Raw genomic sequence first — 12,839 nt, 5'->3', positions numbered from 1 at the left:
AGAGTGGATTAGCGATTTGTCAATTTCCTGTTACCTTTCAGAGCTGCAACTTGAGCCCCATTTGCTCCTGGCTCCTGGATGATAGCAAACAATAGGAGGCCTCTTTTTTTCAGGCTCCACTAAAGCTCCTGTACGAGCAAGGGTGGTAGCAGAGATCTAAACTGTATTCAGGAGGCAGTGAACAGGAAGACAGTGTTTACTTGATATTTTCCAGCCTAGGCCAAATAAGGAAACAGATCCTACTCCCACCATTTCTAAAACTTGGTTCTGTTAAGTCTTTAACAAATCTCTGATCTAATTGGCAGAGGTGTCTAGACTAACATTTTAAGGCCCATTGAATAGTTTCTTTCTCTTTTCACTTACTCTGCCATGTGAACTGCTTTCCCACTCCTTCACATTTTACTCATCACAGGGCTACCGCTCACTGCATAAAAAGTGAAATTTGATTCAGTATTAAGTAATAACTGGTCGTCCCCCCCCCCCCCTTTCGTAATGCTATTTGGAGTTGTCAGGCTTGCTGGGTCGCTTGCTACAGCTTTGGGTCTTTTTTTGGGGCCATACAAGTGCAAACATGCATGACTACCAAGTGAGTCATGGTGGAACCTCCAACCCACACATCCTACCGGGGCAGTCCTTTTCTTAGCCAGGGCACTGCATGGCCCTGGTGGAGCAGGATACTCTATAAACAGTCATCCTCCTCCACAGCACTCATCACCAAAAGGCCTGCTTCAGTTTTCCTCTGCCTCCTCATCTGGTTTTCATTATTTCCTCTCATGGCATATAAATAGAAATTAGCAATCAGGGGAAACGTGGGGGTGGTGGGTTCTGGAGTGGAAGGCAGCTTTTTTGGACTTCAGCGTGATGACCAAAGTTTATGGAAGTTATCTCCACAGATATTTGTTTTGGGATGAACTTAGTGGGCTAAAGGGACATGAGAGATAATATGTTTAAAACTTCTCCAACATCCACACTGCAGGATTAAAATGACATTAAAGAAATATTAGATAGCCATAAAACACATGAGTTCAGGTCCTGATAAAGTCACTACTACAATTCACTATGACCAGAATACCAGAAAAATACTGCTGTTGTCGATGTGAAACCTTGGATTTCCAAAATGTAAACATCTTAGTAAACAAGAAAAGCGGCCTTGTGTTTGCAATGACCACCAGAGTTTATATAACAAGTTTTGAAAGGATTTGGTTTGGAGAGTTTTCTCAACATGCAGTCTCCTGAACTTAGAGATTTGATATTTTCACCCAACAAAAATGATATAAAGACATTTTTGTCGCAATGCTTTGAGCAACACAACTTTAAATTTCACCTCCCTGAGCATGGGTGGATGCAGAAATCTTTGAAACAAATAACACAACACAACCAAAACAGTAACTAGGCAGATAAGAGACATTGTGTTTTTTTATACTGTGCATATAGAAAACAACATGGAGCAGCTGCTGGCTGCTTCCTGTTTGTGAGCCAAGTTCTGTGTCAGAGCACTGAAAGCCATTTAACCGGCCTCTTTCTTCCTCAGGAGCCATAAAAGGCCTGTGGCAAGACCCCGTGCTTTATCAGGTGTCGAGGGCTATTCAGGATGGAGGTGTTTCACTGCGGCTTGAGCATCTTAAGCTTTTGCTCCTGGGTACACACACCCATTTAGTGTAAAACTTTCACACCCCTTCTTACTACTAGCTATCTGATACAACATTCGTCTCCAAGCCCCCTTCCTGTCTCCTGTCTTTGTCTTCCATTATATGGACAAAGACCAATTGTAGGGGATGATGATGAAAATGATGAAGAAGGAGGAAGTCAAGGGATCAATACACAACCCTTGGCAGTTAGTCTTCTTTTGTAATTAATGGCCAGGTGTTATTTGGGGTACAGACAAGATTTTTTCCTGATCACTGGCTCCTGTTTCATCAGTGTGATAGATTCATCAGTATTCAAAGTGTCACTTCCTTCCTGCAAAATTAGTGCAAAAGCCTTTGCCAGCTCTCCCAGGCCCCAGTGGTCTAGCTTGTGATTTTGTATTCTGCTCGCTAATTAAATCAGTGGGGTGTTTGTCTCAGCGTTGCTCTTATTGAAAACTGTTGCTGGAAACTGCCAGTTGTCAAGGGTAGTTAGATTTGATCCCCATATACACTTTGAATGGTTCAGGAGATCTTGAAAGATTGTGGTTTATTAAGGGGATATTTCAACATGGCAACAACATCAGAGAATGACAAAAAAACTGAGACTGTGTTTCACAAAAATCACCTCTTCAAATAAAAAAAAAAAATGTTGACAGTCCAGAAGAATCCAAACCCAGGTTGAAGAAGATCTCTGATACAAGCGGGGTTCCCTGTTAACCCAGAGCTGGTTTAACATCTGACAAGAGCACATCCTTGTTCCTCTTTTGAAAGCCCCAGGGGACAGTTTCTTGTGCTTGCTGCATTCCCAGCGCCCTACAACCACTTTTGTTCTGTTTTTAACTTTGGTATCTCTACTAAGGACAACAACAAGCATCACAAATGCACATTTGATAGCTAGAATGATGTAGATAGCTATATTGATAAATCTGTGTACATGTTTATGAGAAGGAAGAGGAAGCTTGAGCTTTCATCATCCTTTTTTCCTCCCCCTTCATTCGCTTTTTTTTTTTGAGATTAGACTATGCATCCAGACAGATGGTTCCCGTCTGCTGGCTTTTTTCAATTCACTTCCTCTGCTTGCAGACAGCCACCCCTCCCCCCACTCCTCTCTCGCTCTTCCTCCCTTCTCCGCTCCAACGGCTCCTCTGTTATGTGGCTGGAAATAATCTTTTATTGCCCAGTTGTTCGGAAGTGACCTCCTGCCCTTGATTAGATAGGGCCAAGTCCTATCACACAATTGTGTTTGAGCTAGCGGGCCGACCCCCCCACCCTGTAACCCATACACACACACACACACACACACACACATGCATCATTCACACTATACTCACCCTCTCCCACAGCAGCCCCATCCTTACTTCATGCCCCCCCTTCTGTCACTGCTGGGGCTTTGGTGATCCTGTGTGAGGGGACAACAATGGGGGGCTTTAGTCTCGTCCGGCTCTTCTCTGCTGGGGGGCAACAGGATGGGGGTCATGAAGGACTTTTTTTCCATTAGTCAGTCAGCCACTGGGTGGAAGTTTCAACCCTCCCTCCCTCCAAAGCCTCCATCACATCCCCAGTACGATAGCTAACCTCCCAGTTGCCAGTTTGCTCACCCTTCGACCCTCCAAACCCTCCTTTCTCTCCTGATGTCCTCCCACCCTTGAGAGCCTCCCCAGACATAGATAAATAGACTTTAATCTCCTCCACTATCAGTGGACCTTTGAGTCTGCTGTGTGGTCTGCTGACAGGTGGGCTCACTGGGATGTTTTGGCCTACATGAATCTTTGGATTTTGAACCTCTTTAAGACCTACTGTATAGTCAATGTTCAGGTCTGGTCTGAGAGAGAGGCAGACTCAAAAGTCTTTTTCTTTTATATTTTCTAATCAGCTTGGGGTCAGTTTTGGGACCATAAAATATTTGAATCTGCCTGAATTTCCTATTGAATCAAAATGGCAGGTCAGAGCGTTGCTAAAATATTTTGACAAAGCATTTGATTTTTTTCCTAAATGTTATACCTTAGACTTAGACCTTATACCTTTGGTAAACCCCCCCCCCCCCTCCTTTTTTGGTTCTAGTGTTATTTGTGTTCGACCCCATCAATTATTGGTTCAGACTTTATTGGTATAGCATCTTCTCTGTAGGTTACTGCAGCAGCATGACTAAAGGCCCTGTCACAATATAGAAATTAAGTCTTAAATGTGTATTTTAGTCTTGAACATGAGCAAATAAATAGGTGCTGGTTGGTTTGCCATGCATTTAATGCCTGGTTGTAGCTCTGCTTGTATTTAGAGAACATTTATCATTCATGCATTTAGCTTATTCCCTGGTACTCAATGATTTCCAGGCCGGTGTGTCAAAGTTTGTGCTGACGTGCACAGACCATTTAACACAAGACTCGGTACCCCAGCTACTATCTTTATCAAAGGAACCACACTCATAAAAAGCCAAGTCTAGCATTTTATGTAAACAATTTTTCAGACTTTAGTATCAATTTTACAGCAGTAATACAACTCCAGTGGAAGTGCTGCCTTTTGTCCATCCTGTTTGTCTACTTGTCCTTTGGAGCTGTAAACCCATAACAAAACCCTTGGTGTCCAGTTTCACTTTGGGAATGAGGGGCAGGCTGTGTGAATAGGGGGAGAATAGACAGGAAGACAACCCTGATTATCTCCATAAAGGAGCTGACCTCATGTCGCTCCCTCCTCTACGCCTTCTTTTTCTCTTCTTTTTGCAGAAAACTTGAACATTTTACACTTGAGACACTGAATGTATATAAATGACTATGAACTGTCACAGTTCTATAAGACATGATTTCATAGTAAAGTTAGTGTCAAACTGATTTGTTTTATACTAGAATGAAAACACAAGTGGCAGCTTTTCTGAAATATATAGACCTTCTTGTTCACCACACATAATGAATACAGAACATGTTTAAAAGGTTTAATAGGATGTATTGCAAATCAGTAAAAGGACTTGACTTTACCTCCTTATAAAACTTTAGCCCAAGTTAAAATAGGACAACCTCGCCAAAACAGATGCAAGTCATTTCTTGTCCAGCAGTTCAAATAAAAGGAGGCTGGTCAAAACAAATGACGGCAGCTCTGTATCAAGTTCCTTTAAAATACTTCTAAAAATCATGTTACTGGCTGTTTACAGTCAGTGTATTACAGTCAGTGAATCAGGCCTGTGGAAAGTTTGAGGGCATCCGGGACCCTGCACTCCTCCCTCAATTCCCACCAGGGTCTCTAGCCACAAATTCAAGAATGTGTGCATGTGGGGGGGGTCTTGAACAGGAAGCTTAGGAGTAACCCCCCCCCCCCATACTGGAAGGGGGGAGCCTCCAGATCAAAGAGAAAGAATGTAGAAAAGGCTTATCTGTTGTTGATTCTAGGTTTATGCTCACGCTGAGTGTTCTAGAAATGTGTCAAGGAATTACAGGGTTTGCTCTTTGGATCTCCTCCTTTACGTCTTTTTTAATGTTTGTTCTCACACTTCTTGTATAGTCTGGACGGGTCCTTTAAAAGTGAGCAGCAAGTAATAGCTGATAAAAAAAGGTTGTTAAGTGGTGAAATGAAAACATACATCAAATAAAATACTCTTTTGCCCTGACTCCTGTGAAATCCAAGTAGATTTTAATTATTTCTCTTCCAACTCTGTCTGGCATTTTACATTTCAATTCTGAACTCTGCAAGAGGTATGATTGTATCTCCAACTCCTTCAATGACAGTATTATGCCAAAGGGGAAATTGGACCTTAAGGGCAGGCACTTTCCCTTCTGTAGGTCTTATTAAGTACATCCCTCCATAATGCAACCCAGCTTGACTCTCCAAGACCATACCCCTTCATAGAATCAGGCTTGTCAATCACAGCTCTGGGTGAGGCTCTGACATGATTGGCACCTTGTAGGCTGTGTGCGGGCTCTGAGAGACTATACAGAAATACTAGTGTCAGGAGAAATTCTTTTCCACATCGCTGCTCAGCCAGGGTGTTGTGTGTGCCTGTGTTAAGTTGCTGAGGGCTGAAGGCTGCTGTTTGCCATGCAAAGTTTTAGTGAGAGAAGTGGGGCTGGATGTTGACCGTTATGTATTCAGAGTTGTAGTATGCAGATATGCAATCCTGCACACCATCCTGTGGAACAGATACGATGCTTCAGTGGTTTCCAAACTCCCTCAGTGGACCCACGTTTCCAAAGTAATCTTCCTTCCAACCCAAAATTATTGTTGTAGACTACTGTGCAGGCTGGTCTAATCTTTCCAGATTTTAGAGGAGTAAATCAGCAGCAGATAAAATGTCTCATTCTGCCTTTTCTGACAGAGGAGGATCTCAGGAAAGTCTGGCACCATAAAACACCTTTTCAAACTCTTCATACTAATGATTTTTTCCAGATTTTCTTCAGTACACATGGACATTTTTTCTATCCTGTTACACTCTGGGCTAAAAAAAGATGATTCTTGATGATGTTTCTGGTTTCAAGCATTAGATGAAATAGAGAATAAAGCATGCTATTGTTGAAAAGATTCTCTGAATTTAATTACGATAAAATTTTCTGTTTTACATATGTGAGAGGGAAAACCAAGTTGCTTGCCTGTGCCTTAAAGACACCATGACACTTAAAATTTAAGCTGCCTTGTTTTCTTTTTGACATAACGTATGATCTGTAGCTACAATGAGAAATGACAGCTCTCTTTTATGGCAAATGACATGATCAAGAGTTTCCTTTGCTGATCTTTGCGTTAAACTGAAGTTTATGTTGCCCTTAGGCTTCTATGGTGATGGAAAGAATTGCACACATGCTGGTTTCGTTATTAAAATGAATTAGTGATGAATCACCCTTATGCATGAATCATACATCAACCATAGCATAGTTTTATGTATGATGATAAAGATACAAAAAACAGAAATACATGGAAAAATAACATATTATCAATATTATAGACTGAGATGCCCCAAAATTTTGCAGATCATGTTTTCAGGGGGTGAGCAGTACACCGGTGCAGTGGTTAGTGCTGCTGCCTCATAGCAAGAAGGTCCTGGGTTCGAGTCCTGGCCGACCTGGAGCCTTTCTATTCTATTCTACCTGTGCCTGCGTAGGTTCTCTCTGGGTACTCCAGCTTGCTCCTACAATCCAAGGACATGCACCTTAGCTTGACTGGTGACTCTAAATTGTGAGTGTGTGTACTTGTCTGTCTCTACATGTCAGCCCTATGACACACTGGTGACCTGTCCAGGGTGGACCCTGCCTCTCACCCAGTGTCAGCTGGGATTGGCTCCAGGCCCCCCACAACCCTATTCAGGAATAAATGGTATAGATAATGGATGGATATTTTCAGGGGAGCCTGTAGTTTGCACCATGAGAAATATCAATCAATCAAGTCAGTAAATGCACACATTTCACAAATTGACTATATATGTAACTTTTTGTATAAATAGTGTATATTTGTTGCTTTTGGATGTCCTGCACAGTATATTGAAACGGTTACTATACATTGTTTTAGCATATTTTTCAGTATATATTGAAGCTTCAAAATATTTTTTTTACACCTAGTGACCCTGGTGGTCTGCAAGGACTAAATCTGGGAAGTGACTAAGGTTGTACACAACAAGGTTTAGGAGCATACAGTATTGGTGGGTGGGGATCTCAGACCCATTAAATACAAATGAATGCACCCAGGATCTAAAAGTCAATTTGGATTTTCTACCAACCAATTTGCTTAAACTGTTGTTATAACCTGAATTTTTATTATGCTATTTCCTACTCATAGGTTCTCCTGCAACAGGCCCAACAGCACTGCAAGGCAGATGGGAAAAAATAGCTATCGCACAGAGGCCTATTGCTTTTCATCTACATCTGTTCCAGGGTCCTGCTCGGGAGACAGCCAGCTGTGGAGGCTGTGTGAGAAGTTGAAAGGAAACTTTAGCTGCCCTGGGAATCTCACACCATTTCTCAGGATGAATCAAATGAGGAGCACTTTGGTCGAACAAAAAGAAACCAGCTGTCTGGAAGTGCCTCATCTTTACGACGATGCAGCAGCACATGATCATAACCAAGTTTGGCCACCATGAAACGTTCAGTTTGCCTTTACAGGAACATTAGAGATGATCTGCCAAGGTCCAGTTTTGAGGGATGGGGGCAGAGTTAAGCTGATCTATTGTACTTTAGCCTTTAAAATATATGGGGTGTAGCTAGCATAGACAGCAAAGGCCACCTGTAACTCTTTCCTTTCCCTAGGTAGTATGAAAATACATTGTGCCCACATCAAGCCTCCTGACTTACTTCCACCAGACTGCACAGGTGCAACTTTAAAAAGTTCGCTCTGAAGGTGGGCTGGACACCTGCAGTTAAAAAAACCTGTCTACATCTCTGCCCTCATTTTTTTCCCACTTCTTTTCCCAAGAACTCTTTTCTCTCGCATGATCATTTAAAGGGCAGGGAAATATTGTGTTGCACTGGTTGACAGGTGACCATTTACATTCTGTACTAATTGTTGCATGTCATGATGATGACTGATGAGGAATGAAGCCCTCTGTACACACAAAACATGGGCTGTAACACTGTAGGACTTATGGGTTGAATGTTGTGCTGCTCTCAGGTACTCTTTGTACTTAATCTTTCTATCTGTTATCTACAATCCAAGTCGCAGATAACAAACTTCTAAGGATGCCATGGAACGAGTAATAAATCGTCCTGATCATCTGAAATTGTAACTCATTCTGCAAAAGGTCACTGCTGTTCTCCAACCCTGTACCAGACATGGTGATCTCGTGCTGACCTAATCAGGTCCATAAAAGAGATAAGGGTCTCTTGCATCCTCAGGAAGTACAACCTATAAACATTAAGGTTTACAGCCTGTAAAAGTCAATAAAAAACTTGCAGAAGTCATGGACTGAAATAAATTGCTCGGTATGACTTGACAAGTTTTTCTGATTCATTTCATTTACAATGAATGGACAGGCAATTGTGTGTACATGTTTGAGCATGGAGCTCTTACCAGACAACAGTTCTCTTCGTAAAGAATAAAGAACACATCATGCAATTAAAAAACAGATAGAATACAGTAAAAAAAAACAACCTCAAAATCTCTAAGACCAGCAACTGAATAAAATAAAAGTAGAGAGAAAACAAAGTTAAATAAAATATAGATGGCAGCAAATTTCTTTTAAGATGTGTTTTCCTCCTTTCTGTGTATATTCTTACTTCATGTACAATTTAATAGTTTAGCAATTCATCATTTTCCAGACATGAAGAACAAAAACAATGACAGCTAGTCTTGAATGTGAATGAGACAAGCTAATCAATGGTCATTCAAGCAAAGGTCGTGCTCCCTGCAGAGGAAGTGCACCGTTATCATCAATCTGGTCAGAAGGCCCTGCATGAGAAAGGAGCTGGAGGTCGTAGGCGGGGTTAAAAGTTTAGTGCACTGTAGGTATATTCAGACCCCTTCACACCCCACCACCACCAACACCACCACTGTCTACATGTCAATGGACCTGCTTGTTGACTTGTTTTGTTCCACTTCCACAGAAGCCTCTTGTAGCTTTGTTGTCAATTATCATTTGTTTTTTATCATCCTCTGTTTCCTTCCTCTTCTCTGTTTTGACCAACTTGGCTGTCTGCTCCAGGAGGGAGGGAGGTCTGCTGCATGGGAGAGGGGTGGGTGATGGGGTAGAGGGATGAAGGAGGAGGGGGGTAAGACATATTGAGTTTGTCAACTCAGGCAGAATGATCGGCAGGAAGCCAGGCAGGAAGGAAGACGAGCCTCTCCCTGTGAAGTGCCATTGTTTATGTGACGTGACTTGAAGCGGCCAAAAGTGACTGGTGGTGGGTCCTCTGCTGCTCTGACCCACTTCTCAGAGTGGCACATAACGCTCCAACTGCAGAGGGGAAACACAAAAGAGGAGTTAAAGCACAACAATGTAAACCTTGTTCCAGTCATAATGAGCTGAATAAAACTCACCATGTGGTGCTTCCTCTGAGAAAAATTGTTTTAAACTTTAGAGCATATACATCACAGTGAGGTGTGATGAAAATTATCTGTAAGTCCTCCAAAAAAAAAATTTTTTTTGCTGAACTGATTTTGACAAAAAAATAAAATTGATCCTTGGCTCACAATTTTAAGTCATATGCTTTCTAAAGAGAACTTTTAATAATATTCTACCCTTTTTTTAATCTTAATTTTGCAACAACTATCCATGACTATGAGTCATTTAGACTACTGAAACCTAAGCTTTGGGAATGATCAGGGTTTTGGTCCAAAATGAAAAAGCAAACACTTATTTACAGCTTGACCAAACTCTAACTCCACATTTTAACCTTGCAAACCTTATATTTAACTATGATGTGTCCCACATCTTAACCAACTGCTGTGTGTTGCCAAAACATAGCAATATAAATGTTAATCTTACTTTAGTTGCCAGAATACAGCTCACAGTGAATTTTTGCAGATAAACCATTTGCACATTTTTTTCATAATGGTGACAGTAAATATAATTCAATGAACCATTCGGCCAAATTTTGGCAAATGACTCCTAAGGTTAACTTTACTTAAGTGCCTTAAAACAGTTGGCTACATAAAAATATTTTACAAATGGGTATAGACAGAAAAAGAAAAGTCAAGGTGTAACTCTCTGTTTTCTCTTTTACACATATGTTCTTTTCTTATAATATTAACTTTAAAAATCAATGAGTAGCTTCTCTTTCCCAAAGTGGTATACCATTGGTTTACAATGATCATTCACTGTGTTATGTCCCACCCTGGACTTCCTACTTTAACAGGAAACATATCATAAGCAGGAAGTGAGTTTCCTTCAGCACATGCACCTCATTGGAAATTTAAATGCTAAGAAACACTTTTATCCTGGAGAGTTACATGAAGTGACTGCATGTCCTCTAGTTTCCTGCAGAGTTGAGTAGTGAGGTAATGAGGGATAGTATTAGGTTTATGTGAACTCAATAAGCTTTTTCCCTAGGAGTGCTGTTTCTTATCTGTCAGCAGCCAGCTGAGTTTGAGGCCTGTGTTTTCCCAGTGATGTGTTTTCAGTTTCATGGGCAACAGTTGCACCTGTTGATGATTTCAAACTGAACAAGAGATTGATTCCAGACATTTGAAGGATCCCAGTTCTTTGAAGGCCTCTGGTTGGAGAATGGTTTCACCGATGGGACGGCAAGTAAGCTAGTTTGACTGATTATGTTAGATGTTAAGGTTTTGTCTTGTCTTTATTTTTAGTAAATGCCACTCAATTTGTTCTTCCTAGCTGTTCATCAAAATGAAGTAATATTTAAAAGTAATATAATGCATGTCTAAACTGTTTGTTCATTTAACAAAACACCGTGCTGTAGTCAGCTAAAAAATTACTTTGCACCTTTTTGTTACAATTAAAACCAGAGATTCTATACACACATAGAAGCTGTACTGAGATGCATCACATTATATATTACATTGATCAGTTTGGCCTGTGTGTTGTGTTTTGGCCTGCCTGGATGTTCTAATAGAAGAAAGGCCAAAGCCAAGCAGGCAACAACATTTTCCAAGTAGTAATTTCACAAGAAGTATATTTTACTGTACTTTATGTATGAATGTGCTAAATTTGATTTAAGAAGATGCTGGAAATTATATCCATGAATCAGCCGTGTGACTGTATGAGTTAGCATGTTAAGTGGCTTTAAAATGGTTTCATAGCAACAGGACATAACCTGTCCAAACTGAAATTTTAGCTAGAAGAACAGAATTGTGTAACGTTCGTGTTTTCCTGATGGACCTAATGTGTGTAGGTTCCCAAAAGATAAAAGGAGAAGACAGGACAGTAGCACTGAGCAGAGCTGTCTGCAGCTGTCATTAGAACACTGTGACAGGACTGGACAGACAATGTGTATAAAGGAAGGAGTGATCCTGATCATTTTTACATTTCCAGACAGTGTAAAGTTAGTGCCACTGGCAAATGGTTCCAATATAGATGCAGCTCTAAGTCATTTCTCTGTGCTTTTGTTTTGAATTGTCCAAAACGTGTTTATCAGAATGTATCATTGTTATAGTGCTACTCTGCACAACACCTCTCGCTCACTGTGCACTGTGTAGAAATATTTTATATAAATAAAATGTGAATTAGGTAAATATGACCATCCAAAAACAAAATCCACATTAATGAAACCAAATATTCTGTATGATCAATACATGTCTGGCATTTGTAACAAACCAAACGGCTTTAAATTCAGGGCGTTATGATTATTTGGGGACAGACTTTCAGCTTGATGCATAAAGGCTTGCAGCATTTCCGTTCCAGCACAGGGGCCACACTGATGCATGACGGTGATGGACAGAAGTGGCTTATGCAGCATCTATGTGTATATATATCTATGATTAAAACAAATGCAACAGTCAACAAAGATAAGAATTATATCCAGCGTCTGTGCTTTCTGGTTTTGACCATCCTTCCTCAGGTTTTCCAGGGTGAGACAGTTCACTTGGACCTCCACCTGCACTACATGGGCAATGATGAACTCTTCTGGTCTCCATCTGCTCACCATTTCAAACCAAACCACCTTTGGAAGGTTCTTCTGGCTCTGTCAAGCATTTGGCCTCATCTTCCCTGACTGAAGATCAGCCAGATAACATCATCTCCTGACCAATCGGACGCCTAGATCCATACCTCATCCCACAGGTAGGCTTTCCAACAGAGGAGAGCATTGCTTTTATTGTGAGCCAACCAATAGTAGCATGGAGATGTGATCCAGGGCTAAAATGGGGCCAACCAGTGTTTAGTGGTGTTAGTTGAGGTAATGTTGAGTTGGGATAGTGTGTCAGTGCTCAGTGTGCATACAGCTGCTGAGCTGAATTTAGCTTCCAGTGCTGTGGCTGTGCCTTGAGTATATACAGATGCTGTTTGGTATATGAAACTGATCTTCTGTACTCTACGTGCTTAGTTCAGTATTCAGTTTATAGATGGTATTGAAGCTTGTAAACCTGAATGTAGTGAACCTAACCTCATGCAGCAGTCTTGCTAAACTTATTTCAGCTTTTTGAAAAATGTTAAGTGAGGAGCTGAGCTCATAAACAATCTGTTCACCAAAAAAACAACAACAAACAAATAAATTCCTTCAGCTTTCACAGAGATCGTTTCTACAGTGGAAAGTAGTTCCATTGAAAGCTTTGGCTGATTATATAGGGAAACAGGGACACTGTTTCTGTAGAGACAAGATGCTGGATTGGCAAGATGTCATGTCTTCATAT

At 41.0% G+C, this 12,839-nt stretch overlaps 1 long non-coding RNA gene across 1 annotated transcript in view; it reads left to right on the top strand.

Moving 5' to 3' along the window:
• Positions 1–10,418: 10,418 nt before the first annotated feature.
• The window catches only part of LOC109956743 (uncharacterized), a 55,262-nt gene continuing 52,841 nt past the window's right edge, over positions 10,419–12,839 (top strand). The window contains exons 1-2 of the long non-coding RNA XR_002274460.1: positions 10,419–10,779; positions 12,050–12,270. This is a non-coding gene — a long non-coding RNA (uncharacterized LOC109956743). The remainder of the gene's footprint in view (positions 10,780–12,049; positions 12,271–12,839) is intronic.

Source organism: Monopterus albus, unplaced genomic scaffold (genome assembly GCF_001952655.1).
Source record: "Monopterus albus unplaced genomic scaffold, M_albus_1.0 scaffold21.1, whole genome shotgun sequence".
Classification (NCBI taxonomy): Eukaryota; Metazoa; Chordata; class Actinopteri; order Synbranchiformes; family Synbranchidae; genus Monopterus; species Monopterus albus.
Note: the sequence above shows the minus strand (reverse complement) of the source record. Positions and strands in the feature narration are given on the sequence as shown.